General features: G+C 40.0%; 1 long non-coding RNA gene and 2 other non-coding genes across 5 annotated transcripts; all 3 read right to left on the bottom strand.

Annotated features, from left to right (window-relative positions):
* Positions 1-6360: 6360 nt before the first annotated feature.
* LOC100940307 (uncharacterized) lies at positions 6361-14858 on the bottom strand. 3 transcript variants are annotated; one of them, XR_002914405.3, is made up of 4 exons: positions 14651-14858; positions 9874-10308; positions 8290-8371; positions 6361-7181 (listed from the first exon to the last, which is right to left on the bottom strand). It is a non-coding gene; the product is annotated as an uncharacterized LOC100940307 (long non-coding RNA). The 3 variants fall into 3 exon arrangements; XR_002914404.3 differs by having other exon boundaries at positions 14622-14836; XR_008524092.2 differs by having other exon boundaries at positions 14469-14834.
* LOC112132884 (small nucleolar RNA SNORA63) lies at positions 8439-8569 on the bottom strand. The gene has a single exon (XR_002914586.1). It is a non-coding gene; the product is annotated as a small nucleolar RNA SNORA63 (small nucleolar RNA).
* Positions 9655-9819, bottom strand: LOC112132949 (small nucleolar RNA SNORA81). Its single transcript, XR_002914648.1, has one exon. It is a non-coding gene; the product is annotated as a small nucleolar RNA SNORA81 (small nucleolar RNA).
* Positions 14859-23134: the final 8276 nt, after the last annotated feature.

The following is a 23134-nucleotide window of genomic DNA, read 5'->3' as shown; positions in this document are numbered from 1 at the left end:
TATGTAGAACTTAGAAATAATTGTAAATTTTGCAACTTAATATGCACTTCATGGTGAAATTTCTCATCCTAGAGATTCGCAAGCAAGTAAAAACCAAATTCAGGCCAGTGGTGTTAACTAGTTTCTAAAATTTTATTTGTTTTTATTTCTAACAAGTCTTTTTCTTAAGGCCCAGTTAATATAAACAGAATCTTCATAGTTTAAGGGAAACTCAGAGATTTCCGCTGTTCTATTTATTTTATGGACTGGATAGCAAGATTTTACTTCTTGGAACTTATGGAAGCTCTTCAGTGGTCCTTGGTCTAATGAAATCTTTTACCACTAAAAGAGTATTATTCTTATGCTATAGTGAGAATAATCATTAAATACTTGACCTAATAAAGGTCTAAAATACATTTTATTTTATGCATATATATTTTTCTTGCTATAATGGGGACATTGTAAATCATGCATTTGTATTAATGGCTTTTTTTTTTTTTTTTTTTGAGAAGGAGTCTCGCTCTGTTGTCCAGGCTGGAGTGCAGTGGCGTGATCTCAGCTCACTACAACCTCTGCTTCCCAGGTTCAAGCAATTCTCCTGCCTCAGCCTCCCGAGTAGCTGGGACTTCAGGCGTGCACCACCATGCTCGGCTAATTTTTGTATTTTTAGTAGAGATGAGGTTTCACCATATTGGCCAGGCTGGTCTCGAACTCCTGACCTCGTGATCCACCCACCTCGGCCTCCTAAAGTGCTGGGATTACAGGCATGAGCCATTGCGCCCGGCCAATGACTTCTTTTAAACCAAGAAATACATATAATTTCAAATTAAACCAACCTATAAATCACTGCAGGCACCTGCAGATTGTATTATAGGTACTATAAACTCTGTTGGAGTCTTTGAAACCATTCTTCCCTTGTCTTGAAGAGTGGTGCACGTTCTTAGCCAAATAGCGCTATGGTCCCATCCTATAAAATCCAAGACAGCCTTCCTTCGTTTCTTCTCATCTCCTTCCCCTTCAGTTCAACTGGCAGAGTTTTTCTCACAACTGATTATTTATCACAACTCATTCATAAAATTCATTATTCATAATTAATAAAATTAATTATTTTATGAATGTATTTGTACATTGTTAAAACATTTTAAGATGTTTTGTTTGCTGTAGTTACACCTTTGAAGGTACATAACTTTATATTTTTATACAACAATATTGTTTACAAAGCAAAAAAAAGAAGGAAAAGAAAAAGCTGATATTGCCATTAAGTGACTGCTAAAGGTGATTCTGGTGAGGGCTCAAAAGGAAGCGAGGCTTGCTGGAGAGATGACCTCCATCTTCTTATAGATACCTAGGGATATGGTTTGGCTCCGTGTCCCCATCCAAATCTCTTGTTTAATTGTAATTTCCAATGTTGGGGGAAGGACCTGGTGGGAGGTGGTTGGATCATGGGGTAGTTTCCCCCTTGCCGTTCTTGTGATAGTGAGTGAGTTCTCATGAGATCTGATGGTTTAAAAGTATGTGGCACTTCCCCCTTCACTGTCCCTCCTGTTGCCATGTGAAGGTGTGCTTGCTTCCCCTCCCGCTTCCACCATGATTGTAAGTTTCCTGAGGCCTGTACAGCCTGCAGAACTGTGAGTCAATTAAATCTCTTTTCTTTATTAACTACCCAGTCTCAGTAGTTATTTATAGGAAAGTGAGAATGGGCTAATGCACTAGATAAATGTGAACAGATTTTTGGTAGAAATATGGACGGTACAGGTCATTCTGGTGAGGTATCAAATGGACATGAGAAACATGTTACTGGAAACTTGAGGAAAGGTGGTCTGTAGTATAAAGTGGCAAAGAACTGGGCTGAGCTGGGTTCATGTTCTACTGTTTTGTGGAAGGTAGAACTTGAGAGCAATGATATTGGATATTTGGCTGAGGAAATCTCTAAGCAAAGTGTTGAAGGCGTGGCCTGGCTCCTCCTGACTGCTTATAGTAAAATGCCAGAAGAGAGAAATGACTTAAAGACAGAATTTTTAAGCAAAAAGCAAGCAGAATTTAAACAGTTGAAAAATTCCCAGCTATCCATATTGCAAAAATTGAGAATGCTCAGAGTGTTGCCAAGCAACCATTTGAGAGGGAGATTAGAATGGATGTGAATCATGAATTTAATTAGTCACACCAGGAGAAAAACTAGCAGTTGAACTGACACCTAAGAAGAATGTGTGGAGGGGAAGAAGACAGGAAGTAATAAAGGAAGGCTGTCAGACTTCTTGGATAGCCAAATGGGACCATTTGGCTAGGAATGTGCACTATTCTTCAAGACAAGGGAAGAATGGCCCTAAAGGCAGTTCAGGGACCATCAGAGCTGCCTTCTTGGTCTCAAAAGGGGGATCACTGGCTTGCTTTTATAGGCCAGATTGCCTCTGTCCAAACCTGTGCGAGCTACCTAGTGGTCTGGGGACACAATCCCTGCCAAGTGGAATTGTGAGAGCAGAACCGCCACCTCAGTGGGACTGAATGGCGAGACCTTCTCCCCAGTGGACCTGGAGGGCAGAGCATCAAGCCAAAGAGAATTATTCTTGAGCCTAAAATTTCACAGAGTTTGCCTTACAGTTTGGACATCCTTGAAGCCTGTTATAACTTTCCTCTTTCCTATTTCTCTCTTTTGGAATGGAGATGTCCATCCTATGCCTGTCCTATTATTGTATTTTGGAAGCACATAGCTTGTTTGGTTTTACAGGTTCACAGCTAGAAAGCAGTTTGCCTCAGCATGAATTGTCCTTTGAGTCTCTCCCATATCTGATCTGGATGTTTAGATAGGACTTTAGATTTTAGTCTATAGAGTTGATCTTAAGATCATACTATGGAATGAGTTAAGATTTTGGGGGCCGTTAGGATGTAATTAATATATTTTGCATGTGAGAAGGACATGAATTTGCTGTGGCCAGGGGTGGAATGCTATAGCCTGAATGTTTGTTTCCTCCGACCCACCGAATTCAAATGTTAAAATTCTAACCCTCAGTGTGAGGGTTATTAGGAGGTGGGACTTTGGGGGGATGATTAGGTCATGAGGGTTGTACCCTAATGAATGTGATTAGTGCCCTCATAAAAGAGACCCTGGAGAGCTCCCTTGTCTCTTTCATTATGCAAGAACACAGGAAGAAGGTGGCCATCTATGAACCAGGAAGTGGGTCCTCACCAGACACCAAATCTGCTAGTGACTTGATCCTAGACTTCCCAGCCTCCAGAACTGTGAGAATAAATATCTATTGTTTGTAAGCCATCCAGTCTATGGTCATCTGTTACAGTAGTCCGAACACACTAAGACACAGGGCTGTAAAGGCTAATTAGTAAATTATGTAGTTATACCTTTTCCTAATACAGCACATTAGGGTTTGTTTGCTGGTTTTGTTTAATTTTGATTTTTTTTTTTTTTTTTTTTGAGGCAGAATTTCACTCTTGTTGCCCAGGTTGGAGTGAATGGTGCAATCTCAGCTCACCGCAACCTCTGCCTCCCAGGTTGAAGCAATTCTCCTGCCTCAGCCTCCCGAGTAGCTGGGATTACAGGTACCCACCACCACGGCCGACTAATTTTTTATTTTTAGTAAAGACAGGGTTTCTCCATGTTGGTCAGGCTGGTCTCAAACTCCCGACCTCAGGTGATCCGCCCGCCTTGGCCTCCCAAAGTGCTGGGATCACAGGCAAGAGCCACCACGCCTGGCTTGTTTTGATTTTTTGTCTCATCTTTATGCAGCTCTCTCCACCTGTCTCCCACACTTGGTAGGGAATGGACATCAGGGTAGATGCCATTTCCTGCAGCTTATTCATTGGATCTCCTTTTGCACATTTATTTACTGAAGGAAGTGATAACTTTTAATTGATATGATACTTCCAAGGAGTCTAGCATTTACCTTGCCACAGCAGCAGTTTTATGGTGAAGAAAATGGCAAGCACCAATACTGGGACTGAGAAAGGACAGGGGCTCTTTCCCGAAATTCATTAACATATTATTTTCTAGGTGATACTATTTGGTAGAACATTCATTACATGTCAGACAAGTTCTTTTAACAAATTATAAACTGTGGTCAAGACAAAACTTGATTTTTTTTTTTTTTTTTGAGACGGTGTCTCGCTCTGTAGCCCAGGCTGGAGTACAGTGGTGCAATCTCGGCTCACTGCAACCTCTGCCTCCCCAGTTCAAGCAATTCTCCTGCCTCAGCCTCCCAAGTAGCTGGGACTACAGGCGTGAGCCACCACACCTGGCTAATTTTTGTATTTTTAGTAGAGATAGGGTTTCACCATATTAGCCAGGCTGGTCTTGAACTGCTGACCTCAAGTGATCTGCCCGCCTCAGCCTCCCAAAGTGTTGGGATTACAGGCGTGAGACACCACACCTGGCCCTTGATAAATAATTTGAGTGGGAAAAAATAAGAATCTGATGTCTGTCATCAAAACATGACAACACCAAATGCTGGAGAGGTGTGCAGCAACAGGACTCTTATCCACTGCTGCTGGGAATATAATAGCACAGCCAAACTGGAGGACAGTTTGGCAGTTTCTTACAAAACGAAAAATACTCTTACCATATGATCCAGCCATCACGCTCCTTGGTATCTACCCAAAGGAGCTGAAAACTTACGTCTGCACAAAAACCTGTGCGTTGATGTTTATAGCAGCTTTATTCATAATTGCCAAAGCTTGGAAGCAACATAGATGTCTTTCAGTAGGCAAATGGATAAACTGTAGTACATTCAAGCAATGCAATATTATTCAATGTTAAAAAGAAATGAGCTATGAAGTTATGAAAAGACATGGAGGAAGCTTAAGTGATGTAAGTGACAGATGCCCATCTGAAGAGTCTATATACTGTGGGATTCCAATTACATGACATTCTGGAAAAGGGAAAACCACGCAGACAGTAAAAAGATCAGTGGTCGGCCGGGCGCGGTGGCTCCCGCCTGTAATCCCAGCACTTTGGGAGGCTGAGGCAGATGGATCACAAGGTCAGGAGATCGAGACCATCCTGGCTAACACGGTCTTTACTAAACCCCGTCTTTACTAAAAATACAAAAATGAGCCGGGCATGGTGGCGGGCGCCTGTAGTCCCCGCTACTTGGGAGGCTGAGGCAGAAGAATCGCTTGAACCCGGGAGGCAGAGGTTGCAGTGAGCCGAGATCACGCCACTGCACTCCAGCCTGGGCGACAGAGTGAGACTCTGTCTCAAAAAAAAAAAAAAAAAGAAAGAAAAAATCAGTGGTTGCCAGGGGTTGCGGGAAGGGATGAATTGGTAGAGCAGAGGATTTTCAGGGCAGTGAAAATACTCTGTATGGTGCTATAATGGTGGACACGTCATCATAAATTTTTCTAAATCCATAGAATGTACAATACCAAGAATGAACCCTAATGTAAACTATGACTTTGAGTGATAATGACGTGTCACTAGAGGTTCAGTGATTGTAACCCATGTACCATTCTGGTGTGGGATGTAGAAGTGCGGGAGACCGTGCGTGTGTGAGAACAGGGAGTGTATGGGAATTCTTTGTACTTTCTGCTCAGTTTTTCTGTTGGCCTAAAATGGCTCTAAATAATAAAGTCTATTGTTTTAAAAAAAGATCATGTTCAATGTCAATTTTTCTGTTATAGGACCCATCATATCTACTCCGTGTTACTGTTACAGAAAAAAAAACTTTACTGATTAATATTAGTCCATTAACAAAGAAAACTTTGCTGTTATGTAACTACTTTGCATGTACCAGAAAATTTTTGCCACACCAGAAGAGGGAGAAATCTTATGTTCAAATGCTTCCTTTTTCTCATAAGAAGCAGATAATGCTTGGCAGATGGTGCTGATGAACACCCTCATTGATCAGTCTTTGTGCTACTGCCAAGCAGCAGCTAACTTGGAACTTTTGTTGTTGTTGTTGTTTTGAGACAGAGTCTCGCTCTGTCGCCCAGGTTTGGAGTGCAGTGGTGTGATCTTGGCTCACTGCAACTTCTGCCTCCCGGGTTCAAGCGATATTCCTGCCTCAGCCTCCCGAGTAGCTGGGATTATAGGCATGTACCACCATGCCCGGCTAATTTTGTATTTTTAGTAGAGACAGGGTTTCACCATGTTGGTCAGGCTGGTCTCGAACTCCTGATCTCAGGTGATCTGCCCGCCTGGGCCACCCAAAGTGCTGGGATTACAGGAATGAGCCACCATGCCCGGCCTGTGAGCCACCACACCCAGCCCAACTTGGAACTATTAAACCTTTTTATAAAAAGCCACATTTGTGTGTAATTTTGTAACTGGAATAAAATATTTACTATAGAGTACTATTTCATTTCATCTTCTTCCTTTGCAAATATGGAGTTATGGCAAAAAGTATGATTTTTAAGGAATAAGGACCAAATCACTTTAAAGAAAAAAATACTTTATTGTAATTTATTGAAACTTTAATATACAATATGGCAATTTTTCTGGGATTTAACTCTAGGACATGATTGCTGCTGGTATTTAGCAAAAGGCTCGGATTCACACCTAGCACTAATAAAATGCTTTTCTGAATAAAAACATAATACCAAACAAAATGAATTCAAATATATTCTTTAAAAAAATTATTTTAAAGTTTGTTCTACTCAGTCTAACACAATAAAGGGAGATACCACGGTTTAACATAATTAGTTGATTTTATACACTGCATATCTTTAAGTCCACTTAATAATAAAATAAGTATATTATTAAATGATAGAGAACACTCAATATAGCGATTTTTACAGAACTAGGAAATAAATTTCTTTTTTTTTTTTTTGAGACAGAGTCTTGAGGAAATACATTTCTAAGAAGGATTTTTACAGACACTCATCTTTCGTACCCAACCACAGGGTCTAACTTCTAAAGAGGATAAAACCAACTACTTTCGTCCCAAGAGCTCATGACTAATGACAGCGTAAATCTATGCTATCAAAACCTGCGTCTCTCATCTGTTATGAGTATTCAGGCAAGATTCAAATATTCTCAAAGAAAGAAACACAGTGCACGTTGTGATCGCCTGCTCAGCAACAACAGGCACTGCATCCCAAACAATCTCATCCCAGGAATTAAATGAGGCCAGCTGTGTACACTGGCATTTCCCCCACTATAGTACTGCAGGTCTCAGTGTCACAAAGAATCCTTTTGTCTTCTTTAATATCTATGGTCACAGCTGTCTTCCCAAGTCGACCCCCTACTGCCAGTTCTGAACAAAAGAAAACATATGAATCAGAATATTATTCAGCAAGTACTACATGAACTACTGAACAATCTGAGCTACTAGTTAATCATCAGTGGCTGTTTATTTGCCAGAATTACATGTAGAGTGCTTCTAAATGGAATACAAGATACTGATCAAAATATCTAGAGAAAAAGAAAAGATTTCTTTTGCATTTAGTATAAAAGGAGTTAAGGCTCATCTGGCTGCGAAATGAACATTATTACTTATAAAGCAGATGAAAGTATTGGGTTTAGGGTAGTAAAATTAAAGCCCCTACCAAAATGGGCCAGCCAAGAGTGGGTGTCATGTCAGTCTGGGACAGACGTAAACACCAGGCACCAAACAAAAGGAACAGTTATGAATCCATTTTGATACACTTTCAGAATTAACTACAGATGTCAGCTCTGAAATGTTCACTGTTGTTTAGGACTATGCTGTCCAATAAACAGTCACTAGCCACATATGGCTATTTAAATTTAAATTAATTAAAATTAAATGAAATAGGCTGGGTGCGGTGGCTCACGCCTGTAATCCCAGCACTTTGGGAGGCCAAGGCGGGTGGATCACTTAAGGTCAGGAGTTCGAGAACGGCCTGGCCAATATGGTGAAACTCTGTCTCTACTAAAAATACAAAAATTAGCTGGGAGTAGTAGTGGGCACCTGTAATCCCAGCTACTCAGGAGGCTGAGGCAGGAGAATCGTTTGAACCCAGGAGGCAGACGTTGCAGTGAGCCGGGATTGCGCCACTGCACTCTAGCCTGGGCAACAAGAGCAAAACTCCATCCCAAAAAAAAAAAAAAAAAAGTTGCATTAAGCCCATTTCAATAGTCACATGTTATCCGTCACTCCTGACTCCTTCTGGTCAACAAGAACCTCAGATATGATAGTATGTATTTATGTTTCAAAAAGCAACTGCTGCATACTCTTCTAGGCCATACAAGAGTAATGAACTATATATAACAGCATAGTTCATTGTGGAGTGTGATCTTTATCTCCCTACAACTTCAGCTGGCAAAGTCTACTATAAACTTTCCCCCTAAACCAACTTTTGCTAGATAGATACTGTCATTAAATAAGGAACTGGAATACTTACCAACAAGTCAGCAGCAGTCAAAATATGGTTTGTCCTTTATCTGAATTCCCTCCTGATAATGTTTTCTTCCTTCTGTCGCTACCTGCAAAACACCACCAACCCCTAATTCTCAAGAGTCATTTGTCAAGTCAGTACTTAAATTGGTAAACATGTATGAGACCAAACATCCCTGCTGCTAGAGCACCATGGCAGACAGGGCTTGAAAGGTAACAGTTTTATTTTGAGCAGGGGGCAACCACAATGCAGCACTTCACAGCTACAATGTAACTAGATCCTGCCTCAGTTTACTAAGAAAATACAGTGGACCCTTGAAGGAAACGGGTCTGAACTGGGCAGGACCACTAATAAGTGGCTTCTCTTCTGCCTCTGCCACCCTTTAGACAGCAAGACCAACCCCTCCACTCCCCCCTCCTCCTCAGCCTATTGACATGAACATGAGGAAGATGAAGACCTTTATGGTGATCCACTTCCACCTAATGAATAGTAAATGTATTTTCTCTTCCTTACGATTTTCTTAATAACATTTTCTTTTCTCTAGTTTCCTTTATTGTAAGAATACAGTATATCATACGTATAACATACAAAATATGTGTTTAATCCACTGTTACTAGTAGGGCTTCTGGTCAACATTAAGCTGTTAGTAGTAAAGTTTTTGGGGAGTCAAAAATTATATGCAGATTTTCAACTGTATGGGGGTTGGTGCCCCTAATCATGTCATTCAAAGCTCAACTATAATCAGATATGAATAGCATCTTAATTAGCAATACTAGGGAAGAGAAGCTCTTATCACACCAGAAACTGGCATATGCTGTTTCTTAGAAGTCCGGATACCTTTCACTCTGTGTTCTATAAGGAACAACCTGACTGGTCAACCTCTCGTCATAAAGAGCGTACAATCTCCTTTCTTATAGTATTTCCAAGAGGAATATGTTAATTCATGTCAGAGTTGGAATAAAAAGCCATTTGATTTCTACACCTCATCCCTACTATTGGAAGAGAATAGTTATTCATTGATTTTACTAATTCTGCTTAAATATAGATATTACTGTAACAAATCTTAGAACAAAGTACCCTGTTGTTAAAAAAGAGGTTCAACTCAGGCCAGGCACGATGGCTCACACCTGTAATCCCAGCACTTCGGGAGGCCGAGGCGGGCAGATCAGCTGAGGTTAGGAGTTCAAGACCAGCCTGGCCAACAGGGTGAAACCCTGTCTCTACTAAAAATACAAAAAACTAGCCAGGCATGGTGGTGGGCACCTGTGATCCCAGCTACTTGGGAGGCTGAGGCAGGAGAATCACTTGAACCCGGGAGATGGAGACTGCAGTGAGCTGAGATCGCGCCACTGCACTCCAGCCTGGGTGACAGAGTAAGACTCCATCTAAAAAACAGAAAAAAAAAGGTTCAACTCAGTTTTTCTATCTGGTACAGTTGTTGTTTTTTTTCTTGGGTTTTCTCTGATAGCTTTATTACAAATGGTAAGACATGATACTAGTTTCTGCAATTTTAGTACAGAGCTTAAACAAGGAGGTAAATTTTAAATCCCTGGCTATGGTTTTTATGTATATCAATTAGAAAAATATTACCCTCTTTCCAAATTATTGCAAAACATTGATTCTTTCAAGGGCCAATTCTTCCTTCTTCACCAGAATTTGAAATAGATCTGTCATGAACTTCTTGGTAACTTCCAACATATTAATATTGAGGCAGAAAGCAACACAATCTTTAAAAAGAGCCAATAACTGACCGGGCTCAGTGGTTCACGCCTGTAATCACAGCACTTTGGAAGGCCGAGGCAGGCGGATCACTTGAGGTCAGAAGTTCGAGACCAGCCTGGCCAACAAGGCGAAACCAGATCTCTACCAAAAATACAAAAATTAGCTGGGCATGGTGGCACATGCCTGTACTCCCAGCTACTACTCGGGAGGCTGAGGCACGAGAATCGCTTGAATCCGAGAGGTGGAGATTGCAGTGATCTCAGATAGTGCCACTGCACTCCAGCATGGTGATGAAGTGAGACTCTGAAAAAAAAAAGACAATGACTAATTATGTTGACAAATCAATTAAGCAGTTGTAATAGTTTCATAACAATACTTAGAGAAATAATGTTTGAGACCAAGCGTCCATGTCTTACTATAGAACTGAGTGAGACAGAGATTGTGGGAAACAATTGCTTTGAGCAGGGGGCAAGGACAACATAGCACTTCACAGCTATATTGTAACAACGAATCCAACCTGCCAGCTGGAGAAAACTCATGTGCACACATGAGTACTTGTATTTAATTTCTAGTAAATCTCATGGATTTGATCCTTAATTCCTTGGTTCAACATTTTTATCTGCTTCATCCAAAACAACCTGCTCCTTTTGAAAAGTTAGAAAAAAATGTTTCACTTAAGTGTGAGTTGGACATTGTGATTTCCTTCCTAATAGTACAGTGTGGAAGGAGGGTAGAAGAGTAACTTTCCAGCACAGAACCCTTTCAAATACTACCTCAGCCACGTAATTAAGGTCAAGAGCAACCATCATAACTCTCAATCTGATGTGATGAGAATCACACTTCAGGCTGGTGCGGTGGCTTACACCTGTAATCCCGGTGCTTTGGGAGGCCGAGGCAGGCGGATCACCTGAGGTCGGGAGTTCGAGACCAGCCTGACCAACATGGAGAAACCCCATACTAAAAATACAAAATTAGCCAGGCATGGTGGTGCATGCCTGTAATCCCAGCTACTCGGGAGGCTGAGGCAGGAGAATTGCTTGAACCCGCGAGGCGGAGGTTGCAGTGAACCAAGATTGCGCCATTGCACTCCAGCCTAGGCAACAAGAGCGAAACTCCATCTCAAAAAAAAAGAGAATCACGCTTTATGTCTGTGGTCTTTCTCCCCAAAGCCCCAAATTCAAGTCTAATCCAGAGGAAAACATCAGTCAATTCTAACAGAAGGATATCTTACAAAATACCTGAATAATACTCCTCCAAACTTGTCAAGGTCACCAAAAATACGAAAATTCTAAGAAACTCTCACAGCCTAGAGGGGTCTAAAGAGACATGACAGCAAAATGGAATGTGGTATCCTGGATAAGATTCTGGAACAGAAAAAGCACTTTACATACAAACTAAGAAAACCCGAATAAATTGTGGACCTTAATTCATAATAACGCATCAATGTTGGTTCATTAATTGTATCATACTGGCTAGGCGAGGTGGCTCACGCCTGTAATCCCAACACTTTGGGAGGCCAAGGCAGGTGGATCACGAGGTTAGGAGTTTGAGACCAGCCTGGCCAATATGGTGGAACACTGTCTACTAAAAATACAAAAATTAGCTGGGCGTGGTGGTGTGTGCCTGTAGTCCCAGGTGCTCGGGAGGATGAGGCAGGAGGATCACTTGAACCCGGGAGGTGGAGGCTGCAGTGAGCTGAGATCATGCCACTGCACTCCAGCCTGGGTGACAGAGTAAGACTCTGTCTCAAAAAAAAAAAAAAAGAAAAAAGAAAAAAGAAAAAAATGGTATCATAATAACCATAATATAATTACGCCACAAATTTACCATACTAACATAAAATGTTAATAACAGGAATAATAGGGTGCAAGGTATATGGGAACTCTTTGTACTATCTTCTCTGTAAACCTGTAACTTTTTTCTGGAAACCCAAAACCATTTTAAAAATAAAATAAAGTCTATTTTTCAAAAGTCTTAGTATCACCTCCAGATATTCATGTGTAGCAAATTGCTTCGTTAGGCTAGGCTATTTTCCCTCCCATATCCTAAATATCACTGGCTAAAAAAATGTCCTAGGAAAAATCAAAATAGACATTTCCTACATTATTATTCTGTGTTTACGATGTATAAACAGGGAATAAGCTCTGCATTTACATCTCCAGGGCAAGTTGTTCTGATATGTATTCACTGGTTATCATTCACTTTAAAGATAATTATCTTTCCAGTAGGAAACCATGACTTATATATAGCCTTGATCTTAATGAAGCCTATCGCTTTGTTAAAACAAGCTTTACTTCATAGCTAATACAGCAGTGAGCTTTGAAAACAGATAGCATGCAGATATCTCAAATGACAAAGATTCCCAACTAATAACACATCACTGCGGTTTTCATGTTGCACACTGCATTTAAACTTGACAACAGTGAACAGAAAAGGCATGGATCCTAGTCTACCCAGAAAGAAAGGTTCAGTTTGTCAATCTGTTGAGATACAGCCCTATAAACCATATCTGCAACCCTAGTTTTTGTTTAATTTGAAACAAAAACTCCCTGCGTACAGGTAGAATAGTTAAAAAGAAGGTTCTGAATGGACAACTTTATACTAAGTCTTAAGTATAAAGTTTTATATTTTTATAAAACCCTAAGTATCTGGGAAGTTAGATCTCCGTGACGGCAGACCTTAACTAATGACTCGGTAGAGACATAAACACACCAGCTTGCTGGTTCTCTGGTAAGGACAACTCCAAGGACTGACTATGCACACTGACTTAGAGTTAAGCAGCACTGAGCCACCTCCAGGGGAACAGGCTTAGAGCAGCTTGCTCACTGGCCTTCCTTCCCTTTCTATTCTATTTCCCTATTCCCCTGCGATTTTTTCCTGGAAACTTTCTAATGATTTGCACAGGAATTCCTGTGTTAGGGTTTACTTCTGGGGCCCTAAGACACATGATACAATAAGTATTTTTAAACGGATGACTCTTATCTTTAAAAGCAGTATAACTTGCTACTTTTTTGACATATTCTGATGTAAAAGATAAAGTCACTTTGCCACTGCTGAATGTAAACAGAGAAAACTGATTTGGAAAAGTTTTAAAATTCAAATTTAAATATGAAAGATCTTCATCCTTTACCCGTGATACGTGCTACAGATATTTTCTGCCAATCTAGTTTTTTTTCAGTTTTCTTTTGACTTTATGATGTATTTGCCATGCTATTTGTTTTACGTGGTCAAATTTATCAACTTTTTATTTTATTGCTTACGGGTTTTTGAGTCATAGTTAGAAAGCCTTTTTCTTTTAGTACTTGTATTGTTTCATTTTTCACATTTAGATCCCTGATCAATTTAGACTTTATTTTTGTTATGCTATAAGGTGTAGATCTAATTTTATCTTTTTCCAAATGGCCAACCAGTTGGCCCAGCTCTGTGTATTACAAAGCCCAACTCTGCTCCAGTGATATGTGATAGCACCTTTATCTTTAACTTTCTATGTGCACTTGGGGTTATTTCTGGATTTTCTATTCTATTCTACTTGTCTTTTTATATTATTCACACACCAGTTCCACATCTTAATTATAGAGACTTTGTAACCTCTATAGTCATAAAACCTCTATGACTGCCTTCATCATCTGTATAATACAGTTTGAATTACAGAAACTAAAGACAAACATAACTGTAAGCCAATATTGAACTCTGGCTAGTTGGTCTGTTTTTTCACAGTGGTATGGGTTAGCAATTTTGAATCTACTTTTTGCACACGATTGAGCAAAGAAGTGAATATCTTGTGGATTAGGAGAGCCAGCTTTCTTACTCTCAGAAAACAGTTACAATTACAGAAAGGGCAGATCTGATTGAACCGTGAGATGCTGCACTGGAACTGAGGTAACAGTATGAACTCAGCTGTTTTTTAAACATACATGTAGATAGATTAGATAGATAGATAGATAGATGATTAGATAGATAGATAGATAGATAGATATAAAACAGATATAGATGTGCCTGGACTGATGCGTGTATGGATGTGTGTGGGGAGGGTGCGTGTACACATATAAATATATATGTATATATACGTACATACACACATGTATACATAAATACGTGTATGTGCATCTCTCTCTCTCTCTCTCTATATATATACATAAAATTTCCTAGCGTTGTCTGCTGAGACAGTCTAGAAGCAATGGCATCCTAGTAGCAACGAACACAACCTACAGCCTGGATACGGCTGTAAAGTAGCATTCTCCAAAAAAAGGAACCAGGATTCTTTGGAGAAATGTCTGATTCCAAGGCAGGAGCTAAGTACAAGATGAGCCTGGAACATCTTGTGTCCTTAAACAGGGAATGACGGGGTACATGTTAAAAGGACACAGGAACCAGAAGTAAGCAAATGAATAAACGGGGGAGAAAGGAAAGCGCTTCCTTACTATAGAAAAAGAGAAAACAGAAAAGCATTCTGTAGCTCGTACCGTGTGGGGGCGGGGGAAGACAGAGGCCTGGCTGCAGAAGGACGCCCTCTGGAAGGGGGACTGGAAGCCGAATCCCCTGACAAGCGGACGCCGTCCTGTCTTCCCGCTCCAGCTTCGTTCTCCCTTCACCACCCACCCCGCGCCCCCACGCACCGATCCACCGCGGCTTTATGCCCCGTCACCTTGGCAACAGCAGCGGGCTCAGGCAGTGTCGCCACCAGTTTCTTGCACCCGCCAGCAGCACTGACGCTGCAGAGGTTGCCGCCATGTCCCCTCGGACCGGCCGCTTGTTGAAGTGCGGCTGCGTCTCCCTTGTCGTCCACATCACCTCCGTTCGGTATGAAAGCCTCTTGTCCTCCTCTGGCCACCGTCCAGGTCTGAACCAAGAAATGAGCCAATCCCAGCGAGGCATTCGGGTGGGGGCGTCACCGTTGAAACCACTCGGCTACAATCTGCCAATCGGGCTCGTGCCCGCGGGGTGTGGTCTCGGCCCCCGGGACCCTGGGGGTCTGCATCTACTCCGGGGTGATGTTGGGGGCTGGGAGTATCTGCTCTGTCCCCAGCCTCCTTAGGCCCTGGGTGTCACTATCGCCGTTTCCGCGCAAGAACCGCAAGGGCCCACCCTCTCGCAGGCTCCAGGGCAAGAAACCCACCTCTTGACCTTTGATCTTTAGAGAACTGAGGTGAAGAAACGGGGCGGGAGACAGTCGTAGGATACAAAGGAGCGGAGAATAAAACAATGCAAAATTGTGTAACATTTTCAAAATGTAAAAAAAAAAAAAAATTGATTAAGAAATCCTCTTAACCGTCTCAAAACTGAGATTACTGAATATCTTAAAAATGAAAAAAAAAGAAAGCTCTGCATATTAGCACCTGTGGGATATACTAATGCAGTGCTTTTAAAAATTCAAAATAAAAGTAAATTAAATAATTCAGAAAAAATAGCAAGGGAAACCTAAGAAAAGCCGAAAGAAGGAATTCGTAAGAATAAAAGAAGAAAATAAAAAATAGAAATGGGAATGGGAATACTAATAAGCAAGAGATTTGAAAAAGGCAACAATAGGGTGGTTGGCTCAAGAAAGAAAGAGGAGCACATCAAAATACAAAATGATAAAGGGGAAATAACCATAGATACAGGAAAACTTAAAAGAATTGCATGATCAGTCAGTTCTATGTAATAAATTTGAAAACTTCAATGAAATGGACAAGATTCCAAGAAAATATAATTTACCAAAACATTGCAGAGACAGAAATTCTAAGTAGACCAATTACCATAGAAGAAATAGATGTTGACTGGGCGCGGTGGCTCACGCCTGTAATCCCAGCACTTTGAGAGGCCGAGGCGGGCAGATCACCCGAGGTCAGGACTTCGAAACCAGCCTGACCAACATGGAGAAACCCTGTCTCTACTAAAAATACAAAATTAGCCGGGCATGGTGGCACATGCCTGTAATCCCAGCTACTCGGGAGGCTGAGGCAGGAGAATTGCTTGAACCCAGGAGGCGGAGGTTGCGGTGAGCCGAGATTGTGCCATTGCACTCCAGCCTGGGCAACAAGCGAAACTCGGTCTCAAAAAAAGAAAAAAAAGAAATAGATGTTGTTAGAGAACTGCATTTCTCCATAGCTGAATCCACAGAAGCACCAGGCCCAAATTATTTCATAGGATAATTCTGTGAAAATTTAAGAAACAGAGAGTTGCTGTTGATTCTCCCTTAAGCACAGAAAAAAGAGGAAACATTTCAAATTCTATTTATGAAGTGAGCATAACATTTATACCAAAATCTCATAAAACACCCATACAGCATATACATATACATTGACCATAGAAATTCTTACTCATGGCCGGGCGCAGTGGCTCACGCCTGTAATCCTAGCACTTTGGGAGGCCAAGGCAGACAGATCACCTGAGGTCAGGAGTTCAAGACTAGCTTGGCCAACATGGTGAAACCCTGTCTCTACTAAAAATACAAAAATTAGCCAGGCATGGTGGTGTGTGCCTGTAATCTCAGCTACCCGGGAGGCTGAAGCAGGAGAATCGCTGTAACTCGGGAGGTGGAGGCTGCAGTGAGCCAAGATCACACCACTGCACTCCAGCCTGGGAGACAGAGCAAGACTCCATCTCTAAAAAATTAGAAAAAAAAAATTCGTACTCATGAATATTACTGGAAAAATCCTAAATCAAATAAAAATTATAATAAAATATTTCTATTTTACTAGAAATAGCTGGGTACAGTGGCTTGTGCCTGTAGTCCCAGCTACTTGTGAGGCTGAAGTGGGAGGATCCCTTGAGCCCAGGAGTTCTAGGCCAGCCTGGGCAATGTAGTGAGACCTCCTGTCTCTAAACATCATTATAAAGAAAAAGAAAAATTTGTCATCTCCAAAATGCAAAAAAGGTATTTGATAAAATTCAACATACATTCTTGATTTTTTAAAAGACTTGTAAAATTCAGCAAATGATATTGACACAACTGGGTAGCCATCTAGAAAAAGTAAAGTTGGATCCCAACTCAAACTCATACCTCACATCAAAATAAATTCCAGATAAAGATTAAATGGAAGAAATGAAGTAGAAGTGTACTTCATTAAATCCTCATACATTCCGTGGCACAGGAAATTTTATAAAGCAATACCCAAATGCCATAAGAGAGAAAATTGATGCATTCAATTACTTAAAAAAATTTAAAAGCAGCAAAAGTACATAAACTAAAAGTGGCAGACAGCAATCTGGGTGAAAAATTGCAACTCATGTCACAGACAATGGACTAATTTCCCTAATACATGAGAAAGTACCTATAATTCAACAATATTAGCAACTCATTAGAAAAATGGACACAATATCAACAGTTCACAGAAAACACAAATACAGAATAAAAGGGCTCAATTTTATTCAAAAAAATACATTTCATTTTAGAAAATATAAGTTTTAAAATATACTGTAATTGAGGAAGTAGCAGGAAAACAGGCATTATTATACTTTGCTGATGGAAGCAGAAATTGGCAATAATGCTATGAAGAATAGTTTAACAATAAGTACTCAAATTGCAAATTTACAAACCTTTGACCTAGCAATTTTATTTCTAGGAATTTATCTTACAGGTATACTCCTACATGCTGAAATGATGGGTGACTAAGGAAATTCATTTCTAAATTCATAATAGCAAAGATAAAAGAGTTTAAATGCCCATCAGTGCAAAACTGATGAATTATAGGATAGCCACTTATACAATGGGTTACTGTGCAGTCATTGAAAATAATTGAAATTCTAGAGTTTCTGCATCATGTGTACTGATATGGAATTATCTCTAAAATATACTGAAGGATGAAAAAAAGCAACATACAGAAATGCGTATATTATGCTATAAGTTTTATTGAAAAAATCAAAAGGAAACATAGATGTGATTACTTACATGTATACACAGGTGCTTCCTCTGGGAAGGAAAATGTGGCTCAGAGAAAGAAGTAGGAGAAATTCCTTTTCATTGTATACTCTTTTGACTTGAATTTTGTACCACATGCATGCTTTAGCTATTGGAATGAACACATCCAAAGAAAAAAATCAGTGAAATTAAAGATATCTCAATAAAAACTTCCCAAACTGAAAATAAAAGAATAAAAAAAAGAACGAAAAAAATCGAACAGAATATAGGCACACCTCGGAGATATTACAGGCTTGGCTCCACACCACTGCAACAAAGCAAGTCACACTAAATTTTTGGCTTCCCAGTGCATATAAAATGCTAATGAAGTGAGCACAAGCTGTTGGAAAAATGGTGCCAATAGACTTGCTTGACACAAGGTTGCCGCAAACCTTCAATTTGTAAAAAGCATAATATCTGTGAAGTGCAATAAAGTGAAGTGTAATATCACAATGTATGCCTGTATCCAAGAATTATGGGACAATTACAAAAGGTGTGACATATGTATCAGAAGCAAATTTTTGGTGCCACAAAAGAAATAGCACTCAAACATAAATTTAATTTTCTCAGCAAGGCAATTTTACTTCTATAGAAGGGTGTGACTCGTGGATGGAGCAATGGCAAGGGCACACCTGAACAAGGGAGGGGAAGGGGTTTTTATTCCTGACATAGGTAGCCCCTACTGCTGTGTTGTTCCCCTATTGGCTAGGGTTGGACCAAACAGTCTAAGTTAATTCCAATTGGCTATTTTAAAGACAGCAGGGGTATGAGTCAGAGTGACAGGGTGAGTAGCTTCAGCAGGAAAGACAGTTATGGAACAGGTGACTAAAGGTGACTTAGGTCAGAGCAGGTGACCAGGGGTGACTCAGGATGGAGCAGGTGACCAGGGGAACAGATGTGAATGACTGATTAGAACTGGTGGGTTGTTTACTGAAACTAGGGGCAAGGAGATGAGGAGAACGAGGAAGTTAAACTTTAAAATGAAGAACAAAGAACGGGGAGCTGAACACACTGATTGATACATTGGTTCTTTGGAGAGGATCTCAGAACTTGTTGTACTTAACAATTTACAGGCTGAAACCTTTGAAGAGGAATTTATTATATCCTACATATGCATAATGGAAACACCAGAAAGATCAGAAACAGTGAAAGGAAAAATCATTTGAAGAAATATTTGAAGTGATAATGGCTGTGACTTTTCCAAAAATAATGGCAGATACCAATTCACAAATCCAGGAAGGTGAGATAACACCAACCACGATAAATGAACAAAAAAAATCAACATCTAGACATATATTCAAATTGCAGGAAATCAAAGACAAAGAGAAAATCATGAAAGTAGTCAGAAAAAAAAGCCACCTTACGTGTGGAGGAATTACATTAGACTTCTCAGAAACTATCCATGCAAGAAGAGTGAAGTGAAATATTTAAATTATTGAAAGAAAAAATGATCAATCTGAAATTCTGTATTGAGTGAAATTATCCTTCAAAATGAAGGAGAAATAAAGACATTCTTAGAAAAATGAAAGCTGAGGGAATTTGTCACCAATAGACCTGTCTTGCAAGAAACATTAACAGAAGTTCTTCAGAAAGAAGGTAAATAATTCAAAAGCTCATATTTACTTAAAGAAAGAGCATTATAGAAAGAATAAATGAAGGTAATGCATAACCTCTTATTTTTCTGATTCTCAGTTTATTTAGCAGTTAATAGTTTGTTCAAAATAATAATAGCAACAATGTACTGAGTGATGATAGCGTCTAGATAAGTAAATGACAGAAATGTAATAAAGGATGAGAGGGAGGAATTGGGAATACTCTGTCAAAAGATACTTGTACTACATATGAAGTGGTGTAATGTTATTTGAAAGAAGATTTACTTATATTAGTTGTAAATGTAGATGGAAAACTCTAGGATATCACTAACTTTTTAAAAAAAGATGTATAATTGAAACTATAAGGGAGAAAAATTTTTTTCCTCTACACTTCATGCTTCTTAGGTGGGACCCTTTGTAACAAAAGAAGATTAACTATAGAAAAACAAACAGAAGTTTATTAACATAACATGTGTTAAATAAAATTTATAGGAGGTGACTGATTTAAATTGAGCTTCTTTGCTATGCCCAATAGATCCTACCGAAATGGAATCACACTAAAGTTCCATGCTACCAAGCTGAAACTAAGTAATTTATCTGACTTTTTGAGAAATCAGGAGAAAGGGAGTAGGGGAGAGGCGGGAGGGAGGGAGGGGGAGGGGGGAGAGAGAGAATGAGGGAGAAAATAGCCAATTCCCAAACAGGCCAGTTTTAGCTAGCATGATAAAAAAAAGTCTCTTCTGCTTTAACCTTTGACTTTGAAATGACCAATCCATTTTTGTTGTTGTTGTTCTCTGTTTCTGCTTTCCTTAGAAACAGAGGAAAACCAACATTTCTTTCTATAAAACCAGCTCCTTCTGCTCAGCTCATCAGAACATCCATTCAATATATATATATATATATATATATATTTTTTTTTTTTTTTTTTTTTTTTGAGAGAGTCTCCCTTTGTTGCCCAGGCTGGAGTGCAGTGACGCAATCTCGGCTCACTGCAAGCTCCACCTCCCGGGTTCATGCCATTCTCCTGCCTCAGCCTCCCGAGTAGCTGGGACTACAGGCGCCTGCCACCACACCCGGCTAGTTTTTTGTATTTTTAGTAGAGATGGGGTTTCACTGTGTTAGCCAGGATGGTCTTGATCTCCTGACCTTGTGAGCCACCACACCTGGCCCATTCTATTCTATAGATTGAAATGTTGCCTGATTCTGGAATTGCAAATAAAAGCTAATTAAGATCTTCAAACTAAATTTGTTGTAATTTTGTCTTATGACTATGTATCCTTGTCTATATATGGGAGATATCCAGGGAAAAATGAGTAACTCTCAAAGAGAGTTACTTGGTTTGGTGCTGTCCTTGCAATAGCGAGTGAGTTCTCATGAGATCTGGTTGTTTAAAAGTGTGTGGCACCTCCCTCCTTGCTTAGAATTCAAGCTTAAATACTATCTTCAGCTGAAATAAAGAAAGAATGGTGTCGGGGAGGCCAGTTATAGAGAGGTGATTAGGAAAAGTATGGCAAACAAGAGTAAGGTCTGTTATGCAGATTTAAGTTGATACTTTTTCCATCGATGAGAAGTTTTTTTAATGATTTAATTATCCTTGTCTTCTTGGCCTACAAGAGGTGATATAGTTTGGATCTTTATCCCCTCCAATCTCATATTGAGATGTAATCTCCAGTATTAGAGGTGTGGCCTGGTGGGAGGTGTTTGAGTCATGGGGGCAGATCTCTCATGAATGGCCTGGTGCTGTCCTTGCAAAAGTGAGTGAATTCTTGTGAGGTCTGGTTGTTTAAAAGTGTGTGGCACCGGCCGGGCATGGTGGCTCACGCCTGTAATCCCAGCACTTTTGGAGGTTGAGGCAGATGTATCACCTGAGGTTGGTGGTTCGAGACCAGCCTGACCAACATGGAGAAACCCCAAAAATACAAAATTAGCTGAGCGTGGTGGTGCATGCCTGTAATCTCAGCTACTTGGGAGGCTGAGGCAGGAGAATCACTTGAACCCGGGAGGTGGAGGTTGCGGTGAGCTGAGATTGTGCCATGGCACTCCAGCCTGGGCAACAAAAGCAAGACTCTGTCTCTTAAAAAAAAAAAAAAAAAAGTGTGTGGCACCTTCTTTCTCTTTTTCTTGCTCCCTCTCTCACTACATGACACTGCCTGCTCTCCCTTTGCCTTCTATCATAATTCTAAGCTTCCGAAGCCCTCAGCAGAAGCAGATGCCAGCATCATGCTTCCTGTAGAGCCTGCAGAACTGTGAGCTGATTAAACCTCTTTTCTTTATGAATTACTCAGTCTCAGGTATTCCTTCATAGCAACACAAGGATAGTATAACACAAGAGGGTAAATTTTACTCTTGTTTTCAGAGCTTGTCTTGTGTCTGTTGTTTCTCAAAATGATCAGCTCAAACTAGTCCTTACGCCAATGAGGCACATTTTGGGGTGACATATTCTGGTTTCCTACAATATGCCAACAGAGGAGAAAAAAATGGAATCATATAAAATGCTGAATTAAAACCAGAGAAGGCAGAAAAAGAGTGGAAGACAAAAAAAAAAAAAAAAAAGAACACAAGCAACAAATAAAAAAAAGTTATAGATATGGTGGATATTAACTTAACTATATTAATTATCATTTGAAATCTAAATGGTTTAAATACACAGTTGAAAGAACAAGACTATTAGAATGGATTAAAAAAAATCCACAAGATCTTGTATGTTGTCTATAAGAAACCCACTTTAAATATAAAGATATATAGAATAAAGGTAAAGAACTAGGCAAAGATAAGCCATGTAGACTTTAATCAAAAGAAGGCTGAAGTAGCTATATTAATTTCAGATAAAGCAACTTCAGAGCAAGTAAAATTATCAGCAATAAAGAGGAGCATTATGTAATGATAAAGGGCTCAATTCTCCACAGAGGCATAACAATCCTTAATGTGTATGTACCTAACAAGAGAGTAGTTTTTTTATCCTCCCCCTTTTCCCACAATTCACCCTCAAGTAGGCCGTGATGTCTATTCCCCTTTGTGTCCATACGTTTTCATTGTTTAGGTCCCATTTATAAGTGAGAATATGTGGTATTTGGTTTTCTGTTCCTGTGTTAGTTTGCTCAGGATATGTCCTTCAGCCCCACCCATGTTGCTGCAAAGGACATGATCTCATTCCTTTTTATGGCTGTATGGTTTTCCATGGTGTATATGTACCATATTTTCTTTAACCAGTCTACTATTGATGGGCATTTAGCTTGATTCCATGTCTTTGCTGTTGTGAATAGTGTTGCCATAAACATACAGGTGCATGTGTCTTTGTGGTAGAATGATTTATATTCCTTTGGGCATATATACCCAATATATATGCCCAATAATGGGATTACTGTGTCGAATGGTAATTCTGACTTAAGTTATTTCAGAAATTGCTTTTCATAATGGCTGAACTAATTTACATCCCCACCAGCAGGGTATAAGCATTCCCATTTTCACCCCTTGATTCCTGGACCCATGAGTCCTGCCTATGGGAGAAAGAATATCAATATTTTGAATGTTAGTTCAGAGCATATGCATATCTTGCCCCAGCCCTGCAAGGTATCACCACCTCACTGGTGCTATAACTGAGTCTTCAAGAAGCCATTCCACTGTTCTATCAAGCCAGCTGCTCCAGGATGCTGGGGAA

The sequence above is a fragment of the Pongo abelii genome, chromosome 2 (assembly GCF_028885655.2).
Source record: "Pongo abelii isolate AG06213 chromosome 2, NHGRI_mPonAbe1-v2.0_pri, whole genome shotgun sequence".
NCBI lineage: Eukaryota > Metazoa > Chordata > Mammalia > Primates > Hominidae > Pongo > Pongo abelii.
This window is presented reverse-complemented; position numbering and strand designations above follow the sequence as displayed.